At 40.4% G+C, this 17,001-nt stretch overlaps 1 protein-coding gene across 3 annotated transcripts in view; it reads left to right on the top strand.

Moving 5' to 3' along the window:
* Positions 1-1,881: 1,881 nt before the first annotated feature.
* LOC116661290 (killer cell lectin-like receptor subfamily B member 1B allele A) overlaps positions 1,882-17,001 on the top strand; it is a 31,584-nt gene continuing 16,464 nt past the window's right edge. The window contains exons 1-2 of one of the 3 annotated variants that reach the window (XM_032473056.1): positions 1,882-2,019; positions 14,005-14,095. The gene's annotated coding sequence lies outside the window, so the exon portion shown is untranslated. Of the gene's footprint in view, positions 2,020-4,870; positions 5,152-14,004; positions 14,096-17,001 lie in introns of those variants that run through there. The other 2 variants (XM_032473057.1, XM_032473055.1) reach the window with 2 other exon arrangements.

Below are 17,001 nucleotides of genomic sequence, written 5' to 3'. Positions count from 1 at the left end.
TCTGCTCATGTTTTAATAATTGTTTGTTTCTTTGAATCAGAGCGGTGGGATTTTTTTTTAACAGGAAATATGTGATTATTAAGAAAATCCAACTCATTAAACATATTTTAAACTCATGAAACAGGTTTGTTTTGATACATACTCAGATATTGGTATTTTCACAACACTTTCATTTTTCTGTTTTTGTTTTGTTTTGTTTTGCATCAACATCTGGTCATAAGAAAAGGGCTCACTTTTAAAATATTTTTTCAGTAGGATCACTTATATCAAACATGATCAAAGCTGTTTAATTTTTCTCTAAGCCCAGTGTCATAGAGCTCCTCTACACATTCACTTTATAGAAATATGGTTTTTCCTCAAGATCTGATATTTCATACTAGTAAGTCAACATTGTATTATTTTAACAAATCTCTATGTTTAGCTCTATTTGTTTGTAGAAAACTAATAGGAGAAGCACAATCATTTTGGGCTTCAGATCTTAGCCTCCTGCCAAAGAAATTTTGGAATCTGTGCTATGAGGTCAGTTATATAGCTTATGGGCACAGATTTAGTTTCCACTTTCTACTTGAATATTTTCTACTCAACTAAAGTGAACAGCGAGTGGCTGCCTCCAGTTCTCCCCAGTATGTCTCAGGTTAGAGGAAACACCTATTTTTACCAGTGATGTGATGGAGTGTCAGTGCTTAAAGGAGCCAAAGAAATATCTACACTAGTTAGTCTTTCACAGTTTTTCGTCAAATGGTAGAGATTTGCCATTTGGGACTGGATGGGAACCTCAACGCCTAAATGAAGCATCAGCATCACTGCTGGCCCGGAGCGGAGCCTGCTCCGTGGCCAAGACTCAGGCCATTCTGAAATTGCCTCACCAGGAAGCCATCGCATCCCAGGAAACGACCAAATGTATAAGAGAGACCAATGACAGAGAAGATAGTCTGCAGTCTCCAACAACACAGAGATTTGTGCCTAAGGAAACAGAGCTAACAGAATGATTTGTAAAAATGCATAAATAAATTAAAGAAAAATGACCTTGATTCCGCTCCTCCCCCAAGATAACTTTTAAAGGGATTATACTTACTATTCCTACGGAGATAAAGGAGTAGGTATAAAACAGGCAAAAATCAATATAAAAAAGAAAAAGAACCTGATTATAATCTTGAAAACAAAACAAAACAAATTATTGTTGAAACATACTCAATAGAAAGGCTAAACAGGAGAATGGACCTAGCTGAAAACAAAAAGCAAAGTGGTGAGGTAGCAGATTGTACTGAAATTGTCACAGAACAGAATGGAAAGACAGAGCGTTGAAAAATATGGAAAAATTAAGAGACATGGGTGATTGATGGAGAAACTCAAATATTCACCTGCTAGGAGTGTTGAGGGGCCCTGGGTGTACGTAATACCATCACCAGGCTTGGACCACGGTTCTCTGGCCAGTGTTGAGGACACCATATTGCAAGTGTTGCAGAAAATTGTGTTACAGCTCGGTGTTACAGCTCAGTTGTGGCAGCAACATGGATCTGTGCGAGAGACCAAGCAGCACTTGGAGAGTTGGAGAACTCAGGTTTATTACACCAGTGGGCCCACAGGAGTTAACACTCCAAGCTCTCGACCCGGTCTGTAAGTTTACACAGGCTTTTATAGGCTGCCAGTTTACACTTTGCAACATCATATGCAAATAAAATAGAACAGAAGTTGACCAACTAGGAACAAGCTTTGTAGAAATAGGCCAATCAGGAGAGAGAGAAATAACCAATCAGAGTGAAGGAAATAACCAATCAGGAGTGAGGGAAATTACCAATCAGGAGTGAGCTCGGGGAACCAATAGAATTTTAGGGGTATGTGAGCAGTTTCAGGCAAAAAGCGAGAGAGCCTCTGCGCCAGGGAATCAGATGGTGCTGGCAGGAGAGCAGTGCCCCTCCCTGGGGGTCCCGCTGGTCTTTTTATGGGGCTTCCCGCCTCACAAGCACAGGGGATATATGTGTTCTGATTCTGAGGAGACTGGGAACAGAAGAAAAAGAGGTAAAAGTGCATACTGTGGTTGATCTTGGTTACTGCTGTGAAAACTACTATTATGTGCAAACTGAAACATGGTGAAATAAGAACTTCTGTTCACAGTGGGGATCTCAGTGTACAAACTGGATAGAATACTGTGTAGAACAGAATGCAAAAGATCAGTTTCATCCTATGGAATGCGGGTGGCCAAAAAAAGATATAGCTCCCAGTTTTACCAGTTTCAGAACAGGTACAGTTTTATTTTTTATGGCAAAGAAAAGAAATGAGAAACTAACAAAAATCTTCAGCAAGCCTTGACGAACTTAAAAGGCTGCTTTCACTACTCAGAAAGCCCTCCTCCACCTCCTCCACACCCTGAACCGCCTCTCCAGTTTACCTCTTCAGGTTAACTCCTACTTCACTCAAAGGCACCTCAGGCTTTACGTCCTCAGTTAAACTTGTGCTGATCCTCCAGGTCAGCCCTTTGCGTGGAGGGACCTTTCTGTTTTGTGCCCCAGGAGCCAAAAATACTTAACAAGCATGCCCTTGCTCAGTGACTGACTTAAAATATCCTTCTCACCGTGGCTTATTATTTGCTTTTGTTGTTGTTGTCACAGAAAGGAATAACAGAAAAATATAATTGCAAAGAAAACCCCTTTTGCCATGTGTTAAATAAAGACTCTGGACATCATGTAGTCAAGTCCTCCCCATCTAGAACCCTAGATAATGACCACAGCAGCGTGTTTTTTCTTTACAGCTCGTTCTGCTTTTCAGCCATGTTTTATTTGTCTTTGAAAACCATTGGTATGTTTCTTGGGAAGGCTTCATCTCTGATGGACAAAGTTGAGCTCTAGTGACTTCTGGTGGCAAAATCCAAATGATAAGGAGAAGACTGTCAGCAGGGTGTGCCTTGAGAAAAATTGGGAAGAATAAATGTTTTTGTTGTCTGTCAACACTGTTTGTTCTGCGTTCTGCTTCCCAGTTTCTAGAGCCCACTTTGCAAATCTTAACGCTCCAGTCCTGCTTTTGTCGTTCTCCACCCTCCCACTTCTCTCCACAATGTTGTGTTGCATCAGATTTTTCTTCATCTTCAACCATTCCATCCAAACTTTCTTGTCCCTTTACCTAAGCACTTGGCAAGAATGAAACAGTCTATGGTTTCAAGCTAGCTGATTTAACTCCCAAAGAAATTAAAACAATAAGTTAAAGAGCAGCGTCAGGAACTAAAATCAAGGATTCCTTTGGGTTAAACAGCTCCCATCACAGCTGCACTGTGAGAATGACAATGATCAGCTACTTTGGTGCTCCTTTCACAGCAACACCTTCAAAAGAGATGTCGATAATCCCCTCTTCTCTTATTCTCCGCTCATTTTCTCTTGAACCCACGTGGATGTCTGCTTTAGTTTGCTTGTTTAAGTTTTTGGTTTTTTTCCCTATCACTTCACCAAAACCGCTCCTGTCAGGGTCACCAGTGACCTCCTTTCAGTGGAAACCTAGAGTCAGTGTCTCCCTCCCCCACCCTCGAACCCTCCCTCTGGCCGGATGCCTCTCTGGCTGGGATGCAGCCAGCCTCGCCCCCGCTTCCGGGCGATGCCCTGGAAGAGGCGCAGCAGGTCCTGAGTTCTGGGTAGGCAAATGGTGCAGGGTGTGGGGGAAAGCCCTGTTGTGCCTTGGAAGGGCATGGTGACCTTAGGCGCTGGACTGAACTATGGAGAAGTTGCTACTTCTTCCCAGGAAGCGTGAGTGGGAGGACAGAGAGCAGGTGCAGACACCTACAGGGCAGGGCTATTGGGTACCACAAACACAGGTTGTCCTCACTTGCCCTTGCAGTCCCACCCCCTGCCCGCAGCTGTCACCGCAGAGAAGACGCGAACCAGTGCCCCACTTCCTCCAGCTGAGACCATAAATAGAAGTTTCTTCTGCTGACAGATCTGGGAAATTTCCTTTCATCTTGGAACAAAAGGCAAACGTGGTTAAGACATCGCCCTCTGCAGGAAATTCATCTACTACTCTTCCAGGTAGCACACGGCTTGTTGATGCTCCTGTGTGCACAGTGTCATTACAGCCTCCAAGCCGCAGGGCTGATCTGCTGCAGGTTGTAAATAATCTCATTATTTAGCTCTAAGCCAAATAGTCTGATTGGAATGTTGGATGTGGAGAGGGTCATTTTAAAGGGAACGATTTTGGATGAAAAAAGAGCCCTACGACCTGTAACGGGAGAACGCCCTAGGGCATGATCAGTTTTAAGAAAGCTCACATGATGTCTGCATCTGGGTGGGTTGGGTTGGCTCTGTCTCAGCCCAGAAGGGGCAGATAAGGTACTTTTATGAAAAGTCTCCCTATCCCCAAAGGGGTGCTTTATCTTATGTGTGCAAAGGACATCACATGACTAGAGGGGGGGGGGTCTTGTCTCAGCCCCTCTGAGTTCATAGGGGTTGATCTTGGAGTTACATTCACTTCCATTGAGGCGGGAAGCCCCATAAAAAAGACCGGCAGGACCCCCAAGCAGGGCCACTACTCTCCTGCCAGCACCGTCTGGTTCCCTGTCCCAAAGGCTCTATCTCACCTTTTGCCTCTGAAATGTCTTAATTACCCCTAAAATTCTATCGGTTCCTTGAGCTCACTTCTGATTGGTTATTTCCTTCACTCCTGATTGGCCCAGTTCCGTAACTTCTGATTGGTTTTTTTGTAGTAATTCATTTGCATGGAGCTCACTCCTGATTGGTTATTTCTCTCCCTCCTGATTGGTCTATTTCTACAAAGCTTGTTCCTGGTTGGTGAACTTTTGTTATATTTTATTTGCATATGATGTTGCAAAGTGTAAACTAACAGCCTATAAAAGCCTGTGTAAACGTGCAGATGGGGTCCAGAGCTTGGAGTGTTAACTTCTCTGTTCCTGTGGGCCTTATAAACCTGAGTTCTCCAAATCTAGGAGTGCGGCTTAGTCTCTCGCCTGGATCCAGGTTGCTGTCAGGACTGAGCTGCAACACTGAGCTGTAACGCTGACCTGGAACACATTTTTCCACAACACCATTGCATCTGGCAAGAGGGCTTCAAACCATGAGCCCCATGGAGCTCACTCGAGTTGGGCACACCTGCATCAGCAGCCCCTCAGGAGGCCAGAGGGAGGGGCTGATCACCAGAGCTCAGCCTGTGAAGGTGGGGAGGCTCCTCGGACTTTGTTCAGAAGGGAAGTTGCTTTGCCAGGGGCACCAGCATAGCGGTGGTGGGGGTCCGGGTGGGGGCGCTCTTCCACTTTAGTGGTTTGTGCTTGCAGTGTGGGAGCCAGGCTGCCTGGTAAGAATTCTTGACTCTGATTATTACTCCTGTGACCCTGAGCAGGCTACTCAAATTCTCTGCACTCCAATTTTGTCTTTCGTAAAATGGGCGTAAAAAAAAAGAAAAGGTGTGGCTGTCCACCTGCAGCCCGCTCTGTTTCACTCTGACGCTTGTCTGAAGGGCCTGCATGTGGGCTTTTGTTTTTAATTGTTCTTTTGTTTTTGTGGAATGTTACAAAGAATGGGCATTTAAAGGCTCCGTATTAATAAGTGGTCCTGGTGAGGGTCTACCTCAGTGGTAGAGCGTGTGATTAGCTTGTGTGAGGTCCTGGGTTCAATCCCCAGTATCTCTGTTATAAAAATAAATAAACTTAATTACCTGCCCCCCCCAAATTAAATTAATAAGTGTTCCTATTAACTTAGAATGATTTTTTATTTTAACCACGCATCCCACTCTGTTAGTTACACCCAACTCATGTCAACCCTGTGTGAGCAAAGGCAGGAAGGAAGCTTAGCTTTTAATACAGCCCTGCTCTAATCTTGGCTGCACAGGAGAAAAAAAACAAACAGTATCAAGGCCACACCCCAGCCCAGTTAAATCAGGCCCTCCAGGTGTGGGACAAAACTATAGGCACCAGTGCATTTTCTAGCCCCGCCTCAGCTGATTCCAGCATGTGGCCAAGGCTGACACATGAAAAAAAAAAAAAAAGAGAGAGAGAGAGAAAACAAACAAAAAAACAATAAAAAGGAAGTGTCTGCAACTTGGTAGGGTCAGAGTTTGTGACTTCAAGGACGAAGGACCACCTCAGAGCCCCACAGAAAGGGACTGTACGGGGCACTTCAAACTCCTCACACTCCCATCCAAAAAATAGATTCGTGGGGACAGGCTTCTGGTGGCCTTGCCTGGACACTGGTCAGACCTTTCCAGCGTGTTGATCAAGATTTCCAGAACTCTTTGTAGTTGAGAAACAGACAGCTTTGTGAGACTGCTGACCCCAAGTCCAGTAGAATGAGGCTGTGTGAACTGATAGGGACTATTTTACTGTGGTCGTTTGGAATTCTGTCAACATTGTTTTAATGCTTGATTTTCCGTATCTATCAGGGAACATTTTTTTTTTTAAAGCTGTCTGTAACTCAACAATCGAATAGGTCCTTTGGTAAACTGAAGTGAAACATTTAAAAATGGTATCTGATTTTTGCTGTCTGCCTTTCCTCATCCCCAATTCTGAAATGTACTGTCTTCAGTTTTCATGGAAATACAGTCATTGCAAAGTTTCAAAGAAAAGAAGAGAAAACTCGGAAGACAATGGCGAGGGTTAGTGGGTGGGTCACTTCGGCACTTTGTCCCTGTCATTTGCAGCACGTGTGAGACTGACCAGCACACCCTGCTTCTGAGGGGTTATCAGACTCAGGAGCCTCTCTACCCAACAAAGTCCCTTCCTGACCAAAAGAATGGGATGACGTAGGTACCAGCAAAGAGTCCTGCCAAACATCACAGAACCCAGGCACCATGAAAGAGAAAGAAAATAAAGGGTTTTTCAGCCTTTTCCAAAGCAGCAAGAAAAAAGCAGGAGGAAATCGCAGGTGCCCTTTTAATGCTTTAGTAAGTAAGCCTTGCCCTGACTTTTATGAGGTTCAAAATCAATTCCAGATCATGTAATTTGAACCCTTACCGTAGGCTCCACCTACGAAGACATGACATCCCTTGCTTCAGTGTGAGAGTCCCAGAGTGCCCCATGGGACTCGCCCAAAACCCAAGGGAAACCGGCTGTTTGTGGAGTGAATTCTGTGAGTGTTGATGAAACAGATTAGATCTCTGTAGAGCGGGTACTGTGAGAACAGGCTCCCTGCAGCTGAGAACCACTTCCTTAGAGAACTTGGCTTTGAGAAGAACAAAGCAAAAAGCACCCTCTTCATCCTCTGAAATACTCCTCACATGGAAAGAGCCACGTGAATGCTCTGCAGCCCCTAGAAGCTGTAAGCTGTTGATGCAGATGGCACTCAGAAGCAGACTCTGCTGAAAAGTTACCCAACCCAGATGCCTGCCTTGGCTCTGGGCTACCCAATCATAAAGCAGTGCCCTGTACCAAGCTGACAGGTACAACTTGCATCTCTGATTGCCCAGAAATGACTGATGCAATTGTAGTATCACTGAAATCTGGAATAAACTCTTAATCCAGGCTTGAAGAGATAGGTAAAAATGGGCTGGGTGCAAAGCTTAAAAATGAGGCTGCAAATATTTCTCTGGAGTCACAAGACATTCCTTTTGTTGCCGGAGCCTGCTGGCAAAACAAACAGGTCTGAAGACGTGGTCGCCACAACTAGGAAAAAAGAACAGACACACACACAAAGAATGGGATCGAGAGGGACGGGTCTTGCAGCCTGCCGAGGCAGAGACCTGACACCGCCGCTGTGGTTTATTCAGCAATTCTTTTTATAATGCTTAAGGAGAAAAAACATTGCATACCAAGGAGGATTACATAGTGTGCCTCAAGATCTTTTACAATGCTGTTTTGGACATATTTATTGTAGTCATAAAGTTAAGATGTCAAGCTTTCCTTATCTTGTTTTCCTTGGGCAAGGAGCAAAGTCCAGATCCTCTTCCAGGACAAACACCTGTTAATCTATAATCTTTAAGGTGGGGTGGCGGGACAGGGAATCTTTGCAGAGCAACTTTCCCAGGGCTATGTCTTGCAAACAGGATTGTTAACTCCTGAGTGCTGGACCCTCAGTCTTTGAGGCAGCTCCCCGCATTTTGTAACTACTGATGTCAGATATGTGTCCCAAATGATCTTGAGTCTGCCCTTGGCAATGACACTGGAGAGTCCTTATAAAACTCCATGGGAAAAAGCCTGAGAAGCTAAAAACGCAGATGGAGAAGCCCGCGTGAAGATACACCATACAGACCATGACAAGATGGCGGTTAGCTGTGGAAGAAAATTGAAGTGTTTGGGCCCAAACCAAGAAAATGATCAAATGAAATGTTTGTTTCCAATGAACACAGTAGATACTACGACAAATGGAGTGAGGAGAACGGTAATCAGTGTAGGGGATGTTGGCTGAAATGACGACACGGTCATGAGGTTGACAGACTATCAAACTATCAGGCATGTAAAACTACTTCAATTGTAACAAGGAAAAATACTCCCGCCACTTCATTAGTTTTGGATCAAAAATAGAGTCAACTCGGTGTAGACAGGTAACAGGGTAAGATGTACAGTGCCGTGATGATCTTTTGACTCCTTTAGATGGAACTGATAAAAATTGAACTGCTTCTTAGACAAAGAATCATCCATTTTATAGATAAGACTATAAACCCACGTCAAAACATGCAAATGAAATTACCAGAGAGCATAGGTCCGGAATTGGAAAGGCTACTCGCCGACACCAAAACCTCGCCTGGAAGTGGTGCGTCGGGCGCAGAGCACAGGGAGCATGACTGGTGGTACAGGGGCCAGTCCTCTCACATCGACCCCCATCGCTTCTCTGCTTCTTGGCTAAGATCAAGTGAAATCACCTTGCAGGGCTATTAGAGATATTTGTACGAAAATCCATTTGTGGCAACGTTGGAAGATATAAACACTATTTCAGAGTTAAAACTTAGATTAGAGGTTTCAAATCCCCAAGAAGTATCAAATTCTTTTTTTCTTGCAGGAGCAGGAAACAGAAGTACCTCTGCAGCTGCCCGAGGTTAGGCTCCACCTAATCCTACTGAAAATGAGCAGCAAAATAGAGAAGTAGAAAGGAAGGTGTCGTTTCCCCCAGAGCAAACTCTTTCTCTCTTACACTAAGCAACTGACTCTTCTCCCAAGCCTCAGACTGAAAAACAAGGGGAAAAAAACCCTAACAATGACATCAGTTACAAACGTGTGGACATTTATGCTCCTCCAATAACTCTGAAGACAGTTCTTTTTGACAGTCAGTTAGTAGCACTAAATCGGATGACTGAAAAGTTTCAGTTCCGCGAAAACGTGCTTGAGTTCTGCTTTAATTTTCACCCTAAAAGTTTTAGTCACAATCTTCTCATAAAGAACGCGCTATCCCTCATGAGTCACCATCCCTCATGAGTGAAGGTCCTGCCAACAAACACAGAGGAAGGGAAGACTGGTTTTGTACATAAGCTAGTGGACATCCTACAACCCAAAGAAAAGAACATTGCTTGCAATCAACTGAAATCTCAGTGACTGTGTCCAACTGCCTCCTCATTATTCACTCTTAAGAGACAAACTTCTTTAGCATCACAAAATCTGACCCAGAGCAGATCCAGATGTGTTTTGATTGCAGTTCATTCTGGAGAAATCCACTCTGTCAAATCAGAAAATGTTACTTTCCTTTAAATACAATATCTGTGAATGAATGATTAAGACACATGCCTCCTGGAGTACAGGAGATGTGTTAAATGTTGCACCTCTTCACAAGCCAACTTCAAACCACTGCTGGAGAACACTGCCAAAGTGTATTCCCAAATATACATACACATGAGATGACATGTGTGTGACCATATGTACATACATACATACATATATACTATGTGCATATATATACACATATAGCCTTAATATTTAATATATAAGCATTTGTGCTTGTGATTTTAGTGTGTTTTAATGCCAAAAGAATTACCAGTATTTATAATTCTGTGCTTTAGCCCTTTATTTGCCATAAAAAGTAAATATCCTTTAGAACTATAAGAAAAGGTATAAATGACTTTCTTTGTTCAAAAAATGACAAAGAACCACTTTCTGCTGACTTGACTTGCTGGTTTTGTTGATTGACTTCCATACTCTACAATGGTGACCTTGACAAAAAGAATAAATTAGGCGCATGTTTGCATGGCGTATTAATAACTAAGTGAACATACATCTGATATTTGCTACCTCAGAGCTACTTTTTAACTAGAAATACGTTATGTTAAATATTTATGAGTAATGCTATGCTGAAAGAAGGATCTGGAACACATTTTCAATGATGAATTGTTGGTATATAAGACTCTTGTATTTTTTATGAATTTACAATGTCATTGTCATCTTAATAGAAAGCTCATATTATTTTAATGTTTTGTTAACATCTGACACTTGGTTTTTATATGTTTATTTTGTGTGTGTGTGTATGTGTGTGTGTGTGTGTTCTCTTTTTTCTGTTTTGGTGGTACAGGGTGGGGGAAGTAATTAGCTTTATTTATTTATTTACTGATGGATTGAACCCAGGACCTCCTTCCTGCTAGGCATGCACTCTACCACTAGAGCTAAACTCTCCCCTCCTTGTTTTTTTGTTTTTGTTTTTTTAATCTTTAGAACTTAAGTTTCACAAGGAGAATTTCAAGGAAACACCTTCTGTACATAATTATAATGTTGTTTCACAGATACTTCGCATTCCATGTGCCCGATGCCTTAAAGAACGTTCTATGAAAATGTTGCTATATTGTGACAGTTATTCTCAGGCTGGTATGTGGAATGGTGTAAGGGTTAGTATATGCCCATTTGAAACAATGTAAAGACTATTGGGAGTTTCAGAAATTATGGTTTTAATTCTAGTACAAATCATTGTGTAGGTTTCGGTGAACATCAGTGAAGAGTTCTGGCAAAAATCGCAAACCTAGTCATCGTGAGGATAAAGAAAGGAAGAAAACAAAACGTTATATATTAATTTGCAATGTTAGCATCTGACCCTACATAATAATTTTATTTTATCATTTTATTAGAATTAAAAGCATGATTTCTGGAACATTTATATACACATTTTTGAAACTAGAACTGTTCAGAGAAACGAAGGCTACCTTGCCAGCAGATACCTATGTTGGGGTCTATTCCTAGGCCCCTAAGGATGGAAACGGCGACTTACACCCACTGCCTGTAGCTGGTGCGGTAGTTCTTTGTCTTCACTAGCACTACTGGGAATTTCACTGCTCAGGTTCATCGTCTCTTTGGAAAATGTGTTGGTTATTTACTGGCTTAGTAAAAGTAAATTAAAAAAAAAAAGATGAATTTATCACTTCTCGGTTCTCATCTTATCCAACCATCTGAAGCATTTGACCAGCTGCATTACTATCTCTTGAAATTCTTTCTTTGAAACACCAGTATGTTTTCCTGTATTCTTTTATCATTGGCTCTCATTTCCTCGTATCTCCTTTGTGTGACTTTTTTAAATTACAAAAATTACCTTTTAAATTTTTTCTTTGATTTTAATTTCTCAAAACTTTTTATTTTGAAATAATTCACATACAATTTAAGAAAAAACACAGAGAGAGTCCATAAACCCTTCATTCAGTCTCCCCTGACGGTACGACATTTTGCATAATTGTAACATCGTACCATAGCCAGGAAACTGACGTTGTAACAATCCACTGACTTTATTCAGATCTCACCAGTTTTACATGAATGTGTGTGTGTATGTGTGTGTGTGTGTGTGAGAGAGAGAGAGAGAGAGAGAGAGAGAGAGAGAGAGAGACTTTAGTTCTATGCAATTTTATAACGTGTAGATTTGTGTGACCAACACCCCTATCAAGACACAGAGCCGTTCCATCAGGAGGATTCCGTGCGCTGCTCTTTTAACCAGAGCCTTTTACATGCCTGTGTTTTTCGCTTAAGTCATTGATCCATTTTGAATTGACTTTTGCTTAAGTGAGAATTTTTTTGGCTGGCTTGTTTGGGTTTTCTTTGTTTGTTTGTTTTGGCTTAGGGCTATTCAAATGTTTCACCACCATTTGTTGAGAAAGAAGTCTATTACTCTTCCATTGAATTGCTTTTGCCGCTTTGTGACAATTCGCTTGGTCGTATTTGAGTGGGTCTATTCGTGGGTTTTCAATTCTGCTCTATTGACCAGTCCCCCCTCCACCAGTATCCCATTGTCTTGAACAGGGAGCTGGATAGTAAGCCTTTCCACCTGGTAGAGTGATTCCTCTCTGTTTATTCTTCTTTTTCAAAATTGTTTTAGCTGTTCTAGTTCATGTGCCTTTCGCATAAATTTTAGAATAAGTTTGTCTGTGTCTATAAAATAGAAAACAAATAGAAAATACAACCTGTTTGCGAAACGACTTGAACTTGGCTACTTCTTAAAAAAGATAAACATTGAGTCAAGTGAGAGAAATCAGTGGCAAAAGACTACATAGTATATGATTTTATTTACATGGAATGTCCAGAATAAGCAAATCTATAGAGACAGTAAGTAGATAAGTGGTTGCCTAAGGTTTGGTGCCGAGAGGGCGGGAGGTACGAGGGGGAGAGAGTGACTGCTTAATGAGGGCAAGTTTTCATGTAATTGATGTATTAATTCTTTGTAATAGTCCTGGAAATATTTTGATATTTATTGTTTTATTTTAAAATCTAATTTTTTTTTATCTATAGAGTTAAATATACTGAGTTTAAATGAGTCATTTTTCCATTATACATCTTTCAGTATGTTTTTAGCTATACGCTAAAGGACAGTATCGATATTCATAGACTATTCCGTTTTGATTTGTACCCACATACAGATATCATTCGTTCAGAATTTATTTTGATGTATAGTAAAAAATAAAATATTTTTTCACAAAATTTTCACCCATTTGACTAACGACATCGAGTAATGTATTTATCTTCCATTGATTTATTTTGCCATCTTAAAATAGATTTACTTCTTTCGCATGGAATTATATATTTATAGATCATCTATGTTGCTTCATTTCTCTCATGTCAGATGCACGTTAGAAAACTTGTTTAAATTTTGAAACATGCTAATACCTGATGAAAGTATTCAACTGTTATCCATTTCAGACTGATCTTTGAAATGCTTGATGTTTACCCTTTTTATCTCAACTATTCTGAACGCATCTTGTCCAATATATTTTCAAATTTGGATTTCACTGAAAGAAATATTTTCAGAGTAATATATTTCTTCTCTTTCTTCTCACCAGATTGCCATGTGCACAGAAAAGTGTGTTTGTTCATAAAAATGCATATTTTTTTCTATTTCCTCATTCTTGAGTGGAGCTATATCCTGCTATGTAAAAGAGAGCGCTCAGTTTTTGGACGTTTCATTAAAGAGTTGGTAACTTTCAGCGTACTTCTCTCCAGCGTAAGACTGGAGAGCACTTTGGTCATGTGGTGACACTTAAATTTCGTACTCGACGGCATTACAGAGCGTGGCTGCTTTTCTCCGTGGGTGAATCTAAGTGGCCTCTTGAGACCAGTAGAAGGTGCAAAGCACATGCTTTTGGTTCAGAGAAGGAAGGAGGAAGGACAGACAAGTCCAAGCCTCGTGTGACTACTGCTGGAAGGACTCTGAATGCTGGCGCTTCAAACCAAACTTCATGCAGAGTGGCTTTTTGCTAAAATCTGCATTCCAGCTCTCTCGCGGAGGCATGAAATATTTTCTTCCCTCAGTTGTGGGAGTTCAATGACTTGTTTGCTCCATCTGTAGAATTGTGGTGCAGCCAGTGTGCAAAAGTCAAAGGAATCCTCATTTCAAGCAGGGGCTCCTCCCTGGCCTCCTGCACTGTCCTGAGGTCATTTCTCACCTGGGCTGTTTCTCTTTCAGTTCTCCATGCCAGTTTGACAGACTGTCATTAGCCGCACTCAAAAGCTACTTTGTAGTCACTTCCCAGATCTCTGTCTGTCGCGGCGCAGGTGGTAGCGCTTCTGCCGGCCATTAAGGAACTTGATTAATCCCATCCCATTGGTTGCTTACCTGTAGAAACTGATTCCATATTGTGACACATATTCAACTTAAAATTTAATTTATGGTACCATATGTGTTGCAGGGCATTTAAGGAGCGATTGGAAGAGTAGACACATCATTCTTCACCAGAAGCCTCTGCCATTTATAGACACGTGCTGCTGTTTACTTTAAAGGTATCTACTTGACCTCAGTAATGGATCAAAACTTGAGCACACTTATGGCACTGCTCATCTATATTGAGATTCTCTTTAAACACTGACATCTTATTCAGTCTTGCTTCACTTGGATCTTAACATCTGCACCTCTTACAGATCCAATTATTGAAAAGAGCTATTGTTTCCAACTGCTGTAAAATGCATTGCACTATCTATGGTTTATTGTCTGAAAACAAATGAGCTGGACTTACTTTTGTTTAACATCTAGAGGAAAACTATTGTCTTTATTCTAGACCAACACTGTCGAATCAGCTTTGTGCAGTGGTGGAATTAGTCTATATCAGTGCACCCAAAACAGTGACCATTAGTCTCATGTGGATGTTGAGTACTTGGAATGTGGCTAGATTTTAAAATTTTATTTAACTTATAATGATTTAAATTTAAATACTCAAATATGATTAATGGCTACAATATTGGACAGGAGCTCTGAAGGTATGGTTTGGATTTAGACATTAAGGCACATGAGAAGAATTTTTTTTACCATCAGTTTTTCACCACCACTGTCAAGAGTGGAGTGGCAAAATCAACACATGTTCCAAAACAAACTCTCGGTTACTTCAGACAGTTATAGATCATAGGCATTAATCAGATATTTGTTTACTTGTTATGTTTACACAAATGAGTATCTGAACGAGGTGTTACCTAAGGGTTGATTTCAAAAGATCTGATGCTTCTGGTCAGTCAGAAGATACTGTGTTGGAGAAGCATTCATCAGGCAGTGAAAGAATAGAACCTTGACAAAAATTCTAATTAGGGAAAAACTATACTACGTAGTGTAATTCATGGTTACAAGAATGGGCTTCGGTGATGAACAAATGCGTGTGAGCTTTGACTTGGCCATGGTTAGCCATACAATATTGGCAAGTTACATAGACTCTCTGAGAGTCATTCATTTCACTACTAAGGTAGGAATAATAATAGTTTCATAACTTTTAGGATATATAGTACAATGCCTCAGAAAACACAAACACTATACATGTTAGCCTTTCATATAATTAATCCCTCCTTGCATGTCTAAAGCATATAATTATACAAATTCAGAAATACATGAATATTTTTTAAAAAGTAAAAAGATTACTTTGATGATGGATAAGTAAATAGGTCTTCAATCTTCCCAAGTCCTCAATAAAGGGAAAATAACGTGATTTCACTTACAGATGCCTGTGAATGTAGGTTCATACCACTAGGGGGCGGTATAATACATTAGTTTAAACAGAACTTTGGTGCAGGAACAGATTTGGGTACAAATCTCTGCTACGTTATTCTGATTCTGTGACTTTAAACAAATTATGTAACCTAAGTCAACTATAGTGGAAATAATGAAGTCACTCTTGACTTTATCACATTAAAACATCTACAACTTTAACATATTATACAAAAAGCCCCCATTCTCCAAACTTTCATTCACAGAATGGCTGTAGTTACGAGGTTGTGTAAGAAAGCAATAAATGTTAACAGCGATAGAAGAAAAATTATTCACTGATAACTGTCACAAAATCGGCAGCCACTAACCCTCTTCCCACCGGCATTCGCCTCTATCTTGTCATGACATCTATTTTGTCGTTACATGTAGCTATTCAGATCATCACTTTTAATTACTGCAACAGTAATTAAAATAATTCTTTTGATGGACAATTCAGGTGTTTTTTGTTCGTTGAGGCTTTAAAGGAAAACAGCTACAATGAATATTCTTTATATGTGTCCTGGTAAACATAATCACAATTCCATCACTAATTTTTCTAGGAAAAAGTCTTAGATTTTTTTGTTCTTTGGGAATATGTTTCTATTACTTTACTAGATAACACTTAAGGTGTTTTCCAAAATGGTTGCACATCTCCACCCACAATAGGTCATTGTTGCTGTTGCTTCACAATCTCTGTGATATTTGGTTGTGTTAGATGGGCTACATTTTGCCAATCTGAAAGCTATATAATGCTATGTCAAGCTTCCTAAATTTTACATTTTTTTCCTGATTATAAGCAAGAATCACCATCTTTTTTCATGTGTACTAGTTATTTAAATATCCATTGTTGTGAAAGTCTTTTCAAGTGTTTTGCCCAGTTTTTGCTTGTGAGTGTTCTTTATCCTATGTTTTCTTGGTGTTTTATTTTAATATATTTGGATGCTAGTCCATTGTCCACTGTATATTGCAGGTATCTTTTCTGATTTTTGTATCTATATTCACCAGGGATATTGGTCTGTAATTTTCTTTTCTTCTATTGTCTTTTTTTGGCTTTGGTATCAGGGTAATTCTGGCCTCATAAAATAAATTTGGGTGGGTTCCTTCCTCTTAAATTTTTGGGAAATTCTTCAGAAGAATTGTCATTGATTCTTTTTTAAATATTCAGGAAAGTGAAATTGGTAAATACTGATTTTATTCGTAAAAGTGGGATGGAACTTGGGATATTGTGATTTGGGTGCTTAAAGAAACAGGACCTGGTGTATGACCCAGCTTGTCAAGTTGTAGATATTTAGAGGAATAAAACTAACAAGATAGTTACCTTCACTTAACTTTTCTTAAGAGCTATCAATTTCATTTTTTGTCAAATTATATCCATTAGAAAAAGAGTCAGTAATAGAGTAATTTTGTATGCTAGAAAGAGTGCTGGAGGCTGTGTTTTAGTTTCTTCTTTATTACAATTGTCTGGGTGAGCAGTTAACATCAGAAGATATTTTTTCTTTTTCAAAACTGAACTGTTCGTTTCGACCAATGCCTCCCAGTTACAATGTGTGTCAAGACGATCTGGAGAGCTTTTGTTTAAAATATACATTCCCATGTACCACCCCAAATCTATTGGATTATAATTTTGGGGGTTGGGAACCAGGAATCTGAACTTTTTAAAGGCTGTGATGACAAATTTGGA

This window comes from Camelus ferus, chromosome 34 (assembly GCF_009834535.1).
Source record: "Camelus ferus isolate YT-003-E chromosome 34, BCGSAC_Cfer_1.0, whole genome shotgun sequence".
NCBI classification, from domain to species: Eukaryota; Metazoa; Chordata; class Mammalia; order Artiodactyla; family Camelidae; genus Camelus; species Camelus ferus.
Note: the sequence above shows the minus strand (reverse complement) of the source record. Positions and strands in the feature narration are given on the sequence as shown.